Below are 10,000 nucleotides of genomic sequence, written 5' to 3' on the forward strand. Positions count from 1 at the left end.
AAGGCACCTCGCTAAACACACACAGGCACACCCACCCACACACAAAGCACACACACATACCCACCCTTGTATTCCTGCTGCCTCAGTCATGTCCCTAAAGACACACACACACACATGTCCACACATACACATACAAAAACTAAAACACTCCCTGTCTCCATGTGTCCATTAAACTTGACAGCACTGTTGGTATACCCACAGGAGTTACAGCAGTCACTTTTTTTCTCCTGGAGTAAAATTTTCCTTGCCTATGCTGTTATCTGAATTACTCAGCTAAGCAAATTTTGACCCATGGACATTTCTAGGGGAAAATCACATGACTAATTCAAATTAGCCCCTCCCCTCAGCTATTGCATTAGCATGTGGCCTGTGAGAGTGATCGTCCATCTGAGGCTCATGCAGGGGAAACCTCAGTAGCACAGAAGTCTATGAATGTTAAAGGCTTAGTTTGTTGCAGAAACATTCAGTGCTAAGGTTTGCACATCAACCAAACCTTTCTGAATCCCAGGGTATATTCAGACTTCAGAACAAGTAGCAACATACATACTGAGAAGTTATGGTTGCTTTTGTAAAAGTCTCTGACCACTCACATAATGTGGAAAAATATCATTTTTGGACTTGATTATTTAGGTACTTACCTATCTGGTCTTGTAAGTTTTAGTGTTAGTAGAGTTTGAACAATTGCACAGGTGTTCCTTATTGATTTGTTACTGTTAGGCGTGAATTTTTCAGTTATTTTTGTGTATCTGTCTTTTAACCTTTACTGGGGGTGGGTTTTAAAGATAATGCTGTGACTCACCACATGCACTTTGATTTAATGTTGTCAAATAAAAGGAACGCCATCATTACCTGTTATCTTAAATGCATCTCAGATATGGGTGTATTATAACATGGGATTTTAGCCAGGTATGCAATGCTATATGTAGTTTTCACTAAAATCAGTGCTGCCATTGCAGGTCTCAAAATGGTTACCAACATTATATCACTTATCAGGTATGTGTGTTGCCATTAAGAAAACATTTTGTTTGGCTTATTAACCCACAATATGTTTGCTTGATGCAATATTGTGATTGAAGAACATCATATGAACATGCTGTGGGTTGCACTGTAAGTGTGCAATTTTTCCTGTTTTTGCATTCCATTTTTTTTTTTGGCATCCACAACCAGATGTGTAAATGCTTGCTATCTCACCTCTTGTAATGGTTGCAAACTAAGGCAATGAAAGACAGACTAGCCATTGTAATGTGCACTGTTTATACATATGCAGTTTATCTTAGTGTCATATGAGAGAAGGATCAGTTACCAGGCTGCATGAGAATGCCTCAGTTATAAGCATTGTGCTATATTATCAATACAGCATAACAAAACAGCTTCAAACTAAAGGATTCTCATACAAGTGAAAACAGAGGACTCCCCTGCCCCCAGCTGATATTAATAGTTACTACAGCTTCTCATCGAGTTTTATTTACATTGCAAAGCATACTTCTCCACTCTCTCAAATTTTGCACACTGTCCTACATTTAGCCTCATATTTTCGGCTTGTCTTTGTCTTTCAAAACATTTTTGAATTTCTGGTAAATTATTGAGTATAAAAGTTAGTCAGTATTGCCAAACATTACATTTTTATACTTTTTTTCTTTTTCAGAAACACACACTGAAAGAAAATTCATTATTCTATAAACATTAAAGGTGACTTAGTTCAGAGATGTTGAGATTTAAGTAGTGAAATATCACTGCGTGTAAATTGTCTAATACATTTACCGAGTCTGACACCCAAAGGCAGTGCTACTATATGATATACTAAGACAACAACCAAACTGTCATTAGTTAAGGGAAATGCTGAGACTGCACCTGGAAATAGGTCTACACTGCAGCCAATTAGCATTACAGTCCTTCTGGGTCTGGTAAACAGCAACATGTAGAATATATGCTACACTGAGCTAATGACATCAATGTGCAAATGTGTACAAGGGCAATCTAAGGAGCTGAAACACAATCTAGCAGGAAGTACTGGAGTGAATGAAGGTCATGGCTGAAAAGGATCTGCCAGTCAGTCAACTTACCTGGTTATCAAATTGAAAAAAAAATACAAATAAAAAGAAAATAATCTTTTCTGGAAACAGACATAGTGTGATTTATTGGGTGGTGTTCCTAGTGGTGACTTTTGTGTATTCTTAGCATTAATCTGCAAAAAAGCAGTGCTACCTAGTCATACAAATAAGGTCAAAGGAGGTCATTGGTGGCTACTATGGAAACACTGAGGTGTTTTGATAACTATGCCTCCCAATGGCAAAAGCATAACATAAGTAAGAGATAAGCATTATGGAGAAAACTATTACAAGCGTAAGGTGTCTTAGACATTGTGATTCACAGACATAAATGTAAAAAGGCCTCATTTGCATACAAACCATGCAAAAGACCCAGATCTTATGCTGAATAGCACCATATCAACTGGGGATAATTGGATTTACCCATCAAATTAATTAGGAAATAGCAAACTTTTCTAATGAAAGGAAAATCATTATAGTAGCAGTGGAAATATGATCCCCAAGAAAATAATTTATTTTGTTGATTGTGCATACTTGGCTAAACTACTGAAGTGGCAAAGAAGTTCTATTGGCTTTACTGGGAGATACTTGTTCACTATGGTAAGGTTATTTAAACAATGTCAAGAAATGCTTTATTCAGATGATGGGCATATCACTGAAATAGTGGAAGCTATTGTTTGTAAATGGAAAATTCATTACAGCTGCAGTGGAAATGTGATTGCTGAGAAAATAATTTATTTTGGTGTCAGTGATTCTGCATACATGGTAAAACTACAAAAGAGGAAAGGATGTTTTTTTGAAAGTCTTTACTGGGAGATTATCCATCACAGGTGGCAACAATGTGCAGGGGTTAATGAAAGGACAGATTTGTTAACAAACTGCTTTCTTCACTTGTCTGGACTCTGCATGTGTATATAATTAAGAGGATGTGTCATATATTTTTTCATTATATTATGTCAAGTTCATGGATTGCAAAGCAGATATACATGGATCAACACATTCTAAAATGTATGCGCATATGGCATGGATATTTGAATATGAATCATGAGAGCACTTCACATATGCTGATTTATACAATTTCTCATTTACCTTTCATTATTTTTAACTTGTTTGCATTAATTTGCAGGCATTGCATGCAAACACAAATAGCGTCTTTGAACCACCACCTAGCTCTGCTCACTTGCAGACATTGCAGTCACCACACATGTAATGTGTTCATGCAATGACTATGAATACCAGACAATATGTCTGTTTGAAAGAGGCTACAGCAAGAACTATGTATGAAAGCAATTGATCACCAATATTTCCCAATAGTTGATCTCAAATCCTGATTGTGTATGTGTATGTGTGTGTGTATGTCTGTATCTGTGAGACAGAGAGAGACAGAGACAAAGATAGGGTCGGAGTCAGAGACAGCAAAGACAGATAATATAATGTTATTGTGTGAAAACAAGAAGGGGAAATACTCCCCAGGAAATGAATCTGCTATTACAGCTTTTGATTGTAGATGCTTTTTGAGGCATTCCACTTGCAAGAAGTGTGCGCCTTTAGAAATGACTTACTAAAGGGGAATTTTCAGTGCTTTTCTATGCAAACAGTGCAAAAATGATACTTTGATTTATTTGTGTATTTATTTGTTTACTAGATTCGCAACATTAATCAAATAATCATATGCAGTCATAACATGGGCACAACAGTACAATGACAGCATGTAACATGATAAAAAGTGAAATAAATGAAAATGCCCAGTTCTTAAAGTGTACTTTGCAAGTGACAATGTTTAAAAACAATAATGTTTAGCATAGCAAAGCAAGTGAATGTTTGCAATAGGTGAAAGCATAACATATCTGAAGGATTAAAAGAAAAGCAAAAAGTTATAACAGAAAGTAAACATTAGTGTAAGTAATAGTAACTAAATGGCACTGCTGAAATACATAAAGCAATACACTAAGCAGAGTGGCAATGGAAAGGGGTGAGAGAAAGAGATAGCAAGAGAGTGAGAGGATAGGTAATTTTGAAGTAGGAGCAATTGAAAACAGTAAGTGAAAGAGGCTAGTTGACTTAGGTGTGAAGGCTATCATCAATATAAACACATGCCTTTGATGGATTAAGAGTGTAGATACAGACAATTTCTAAAGTTACAATGAATGGGGGCACCTCATTTTTGTAAGGGATGATGATCTAGACAACAGGCTATAGAAAAACTATGTCTTCTAAGAAAAAAATAAGAATCCTCAGGTATTAAATAGTGGGATAGGAGGGATTAGATTTTACATTAGAAGAGCATGTAGAGTATTGAAGGGCAGAATATAAGATTTAATACTTAATAAACAAACTGCAAAACTGTAGCATGCCTCTTTCTATAACCATTACACAGCAGAATTATTCTTTGCTATCTGATAGCAAAATTAAGTGAATTATTTTTTTTCACATAATTTTTATTGATTTTTCATAAATACAAATGCAACAAAACTGAAACAATATAAACAAATCTTAACTATATACAATGTCTATAACAGAAGTAACTTTGTCAATACATTCACATTTTATCTAACTTTTTAGATAACTTTTTAGATAACTTTTTTTAAGTTTTAACCAAGCTAGTTTATATGTGTCATTCTTATAGTTCTTAAAATTATAGTACATACTATTTTGGCCAGTGATATAAATTACACAAAAGGTGTGGTTCTTACTTTTCCAGTTTGAAGTAATGTTTTTTTTTTGCTATTGCAAGGAGGGACCAGAGGAGGTGCACTTGTGTACTTGGAACATACATTGGAATCGGAGCATTAAATAATAACAATGAGTCAGCGAGTTCACATTTATCCGACCACAACACTTTAATAAAGCATCTGAATTCTGACCAAAAAGGAAATACAGTATTACATTTTATAAACATATGTACCCAGTCTGCATATATTGCTTCTTCACATCTCCAACATAATGATGTCTCATTACCTGATATTAATGCTATTTTTTGGGGTGTGAAAAAAAACTTCTGTGAATAAATTTCCAAAAGGGAGATGATGTAGTATTACTGACTGATTTAAGTATTACTGATTTTTCTTTTTCTGAAAAGGTAGATTTATTATTTTTTTCTGCATAGATCCATAGTGACTCATCTGGAGCTGGTAAATCCATTTGCAATGTCCTACATAACCTTGATACTGACAGTCCATCATTTGTGCATAGTGTATTGATTTCACAAAAAAGTGTTAAAATTTTGGGTCTAGGTGTGGATTTCACTATTCAATTTATTTTAAACTCAGTAACTATATGCTCTCTAAAAGTGTGTATCTTTCGCCAGTTGTTTTGATTTATGTTATATCTTGCTATGAGAGAGGTTGCTTCCTGTATATAATTGTGATCAAGAATCTGATACCAGAAAACTAGCCCATTTCCTTTCATTTCTTCTATTTTTTTCACGTTACATGAGTCCAAGCATTTATTTGTTAATGCTACAGGAAACATAATAAATACAAGATTTCTCATCTTATAGGTTCATAGGTTCATAAGTAGATACTAGGCTATCTGCCTAAGGGCATTTATAAGCCTAGCCAGAGTGTGTCGGTGTTCGCCTCCCCATTGATTAATTAACTGATCCTCTGTCAAGCAGAGCCAATGAAGTGATCCCAGGGGTGTATTTTATGTTACCCATCTACTCATCAAGGTTTATAATCTTTGAACATTAGCTGTTTGAAACTGTTTACTATGTAATTAACAAATGGACAGAATTTTTTTTTTTACTTGTATTAAAGCAAATGTTTTTTATGACAAGGTAAACTTTTTCTACTTCAGAAAACATATCATTGTTTATTGTTTCCTCACAACTGTCTAGTAATATTGCTTTATGTAGATTTTCCAGTCTGAAGTATATTTGCTATTTAGCCAATGACTTATAATATTAAAAAACACCCTCTTCCCAACATCTGTAATGCCATGAATTACTAACCCTTGTTTTTTTTGGAAACCATAAAACTGTTATTAATAGAGAGTTAAGTTGTATCATTAGTTTTTTTGGAAGGGGGTGCTAGGATGGCTTGAAAGATATACAGAATTTTTTGTAGTATGATCACTTTAAGTCATGATAGCCTTTCCGCCATGGTGAATAACATTTTATTACATTTGTTTAAGTAATCTTTGATGGTGTCTATTAACATTATAAAATTTGCTTGCCTAGTGCCTTTCCAGCTTGCTTTAATGGTTCTACCTAGATATTTAATCATAGAGTTAGACCAATTAACGTCCCTATGTCTGTCCAAAATGGGGTTTATTTATTTATTTTTTGTTTAAAAAAATAGTTTCAGTTTTATTTTTATTAAAACTTAGGCCTGATATCATTTCAAAGTTTTGAAGAGATTCTATAAGATGTTCAGTTGAAGTATCTATGTTCCCAATTGTCAATAAGATACCATCAGTGAAAAGCTGGATTTTGGAATTGTACTTTGCATTGACATAGAAGCTGCTTATTTTATCATTAGTTCTTATGTAATTAGCTAATGGCTCCACTGATAGAGCAAATAATAAGGGTGATAAAGGGCACCCTTGCTTGGTGCATTTCATTATTTTAGGTGGTCCTGACAGGAAAGCTCCAATTTTAATGTATGATAAAGAAGTAGTGTATAATTTATTCAGCAATTCTAAAACTCTGTGGAAAAGTTATACATTTCTAGAACGTTAAATAATTAGGGACAACTCAAAGAATCAAACACTTTGCCCAAGTCCAGGCTAATAATTGTTAATTTTCTCTCTCTTTTTTTTTTGTATGCATAGTACAGTTATGATAATAGTCTGATTAAATTGTTTTCGACTTTCCTGTGTGAAATAAACCCTGTTTGATCATCTTTTATTATTTTTAGTAAACATTGATTTAATCTATCTGCTAGAATAGATGTAAAAATCTTGTAGTTCACATTCAGAAGGGAAATAGGGCAGTAAGATGTTATAGAGTTAGGGTCCTTGTCATGTTTCAAAATGGGTGAAATCATAGCATATTTCCAGGAAGGGAAAATACCATCATTCTTTCTGAATGTATGCAAATAATCTTTACCAGTATATCAGGTCTCTGAGTGTTATGTGGATTTAAAAAAACAGTGTTGCGGTCGGACAACGGGCATGTACTGATCTTGACTTCCTGTATCTTAGATAATAAAATATAAGTAACAAATATCTTAGCAATAGTTGTTTGTGTGCCAAACCTATAAGAGTAATGTGTATATTTTAGGGATTCTGATTCACTTATGGTATAAATATCCCTCAAATTTGAAGTGGTAATAAAGTTATTTAATTTTTTTTGCTGCAGCTGACATTTTTAAGTTACCATTCTTAGTAGTGTCATTCTTAGAAAGAATGCAGTTGAAATCTCCTGCACATATAATATCTCCTTTAGCTTTAAATGAGATTAGTTCTAAGTACTTGCTTGTTGTTCCTGCTCCGATACCAGGTATCCAGTATGCATTAACTAAGGTGATGTATTTTCTATTTATTTCCAAAGTTACCATACTTAAAATACCATTTTTGTCCAAATATGAATAAAAAATTTTAGGTAATGGTAAGGATACTTTTCCACAAAATCATAGTGCCCCTCCTCATGGTCTGATAATGAGATACGACAAGTGTTGAATAACCATTAAAAAACAACCTATTCACATCTTTTTCTATTAGGTGGGTTTCCTGTATAAATGCATTATCCACTCTATTTGTTCTAAAGTATTTACATAAACTTCCCCTTTTTATGTTGTTATTAAGGCTATTGACAGTAAGCGAAACACATTTATATATAGACATATTTGAAAACACATTCTTGCATTGTGTATTCTATTATGGATAAAAATTTAACTTTACACATATCTACCATGTAATTTAAAATACCTGGTTCAAAGAACAAGTCATTAAAGCCACCTTCTACTATCCTACAATCAATAACCATTGTTAATCTAATGCTTCAGTCTGTAATTTCTGTAATGCACAATGCATTTTAGGATGTGACGACTCTCCTGACCCATGTAAGATTTCTAAATGGTTCTTTTAGGGTGTCATTATACTGTGAATTAACTACCTTTATCAATAACTATGAACATAAGATATAGTTTCAAACAGCTATGTCACAAACCATTCTATTTCAAGTGATAAGTACCTTGCGATTGCTAAATAACAAAACATCTGTTAATAAAATAATGAAGTAAACAAAAATATTTATGCTTGTCTTATAAGACTTTAGAGTAACTTACTGCCATCTTCACATCAAGTCCTTTACATTTTGCAATTGGTAGTAAAACTTTAGAACAGAATGTAAAAAGGAATGCAATCTCCTATCTTTAATCTTGCCAATATTTAACACACTTTCAGAAGAAAACAATGAGAATGATATGTTAACAAGGATTTTTTAAATGAACGTTTACTGAGAACATTATGAGAAACAAAAAAGAGCTTTCTCTACAGTTATGAATGTTGTCCTATCTTGTTATGTACTCATGTATTGAACACTATCTTTTTCTTCTGCTATAGCTTCTTACTATTTGTTATATATAAAAAAGGGGGGTATATATAATTCTATACCATGTGTGTGACTACATGGATCTTCCAGAAGATGCATACATGCAGAATCAGTAAAATATGTTATCATGCTTGCATGTAATTTTTTAGTTAATCAATTAGTTTGAGTAGAAAAATAAATACACATATTGTTAAAACTATAAATATTATTGTGTCCATTCTTTTCCCCATTATAACTTATTACATTGTAGATTTATATGCCATCAGTAAACATAATAGTTCATTTTTGTTTTAACAAGCAGAATCAGTTTACCCCAACATTACTAAGCATTAGAAGTATTTGAATTAACTTCATGCATTTATCCAGACAGTAAAATGTGATTATTATGTTAGAAGCACATCACTGAATAGCTTTGTAAATAAAATACACTTCTAGTACCTTTTTTGAGTAGATTCAATTAGGATTACATCTCTACAGTGTAGAAAAGCTGATATAATTAATATTAGAATCCAGCAGCCAAAATCTGATGTCCTTTTCATCGCAGAGCATCACACGATGATCACGAAAGTCCAAAGGTCGCATATTTCCTTCTTTCATGAAGTAAATCAACTAGGAAGCTGCTGTGAGTGAAAAAAATGGCTGTACTGTGCTTGAGATACTAAATAAGTAAAGCTTTTTGCATTCTAACAAGAAAATCATCTCGAGGACAGAGTTGGCAAGACTTACATCTTTTTATGGAGGGAAAAGGAAACTAAACATGCACAATCATTGAGATGAAGGTAAAAAAGAAACTGTTATACCATGAACTTGTGAAATATCAAAACTGACAATGCCTACTCTATTAATGAATACTGTAAATAAGACAGTATGCTTTAAAACACATATAATCAGTTATAAGTATAAAATATCAGTTTCTACACATTATTACTCCCATTATCATCATATTATAATACATAACAAGTCAGAGTAAACTTGGCAAATGTATTTACACTGCCCCCCCCCACATGTAGTTCCCCATGTACAACACTACCACGTTAGAAGCACTTATTATTACTTTCACCTTCTATCAGCAGTTTTACTAAAAGGATCTAGTGCCTCTAAGGTGTTAATAGCTTGGTATTATATATATTTTAATCTGCATAAGAGCACATATAAAATACACAAGCTGTTGACAATACCCTAGTTACAGTTGGACCATGCTATTTCCTTCCATCTTTTTAGGAACCCCATATATTCTGACTTTGTTCCTTCTTGATCTGGACTCCAAGTCTTTGACTTTCTCAAGTAAATGATTATTCTGTTTTAGAAGGAAATCAATTCGGGTGTCATTTTCCATTTGTCTCCCATCAATGTCATTTACAGTTCCCTCTATGGCTGCTATTTGTTCTGAATGTTTGGTTATAATTACCTTCTGGTCTTCTATTTGTTTCTTACTTTCCTTTTTCATGTTCTCCAT

At 33.4% G+C, this 10,000-nt stretch overlaps 1 protein-coding gene across 2 annotated transcripts in view; it reads right to left on the reverse strand.

The window, feature by feature from the left end:
* FSTL5 (follistatin like 5) overlaps window positions 1-10,000 on the reverse strand; it is a 3,739,468-nt gene that overhangs the window by 2,142,345 nt on the left and 1,587,123 nt on the right. The window lies entirely within an intron of this gene.

Source organism: Protopterus annectens, chromosome 2.part1 (genome assembly GCF_019279795.1).
Source record: "Protopterus annectens isolate FY-2018-M chromosome 2.part1, PAN1.0, whole genome shotgun sequence".
Taxonomy (NCBI): domain Eukaryota; kingdom Metazoa; phylum Chordata; order Ceratodontiformes; family Protopteridae; genus Protopterus; species Protopterus annectens.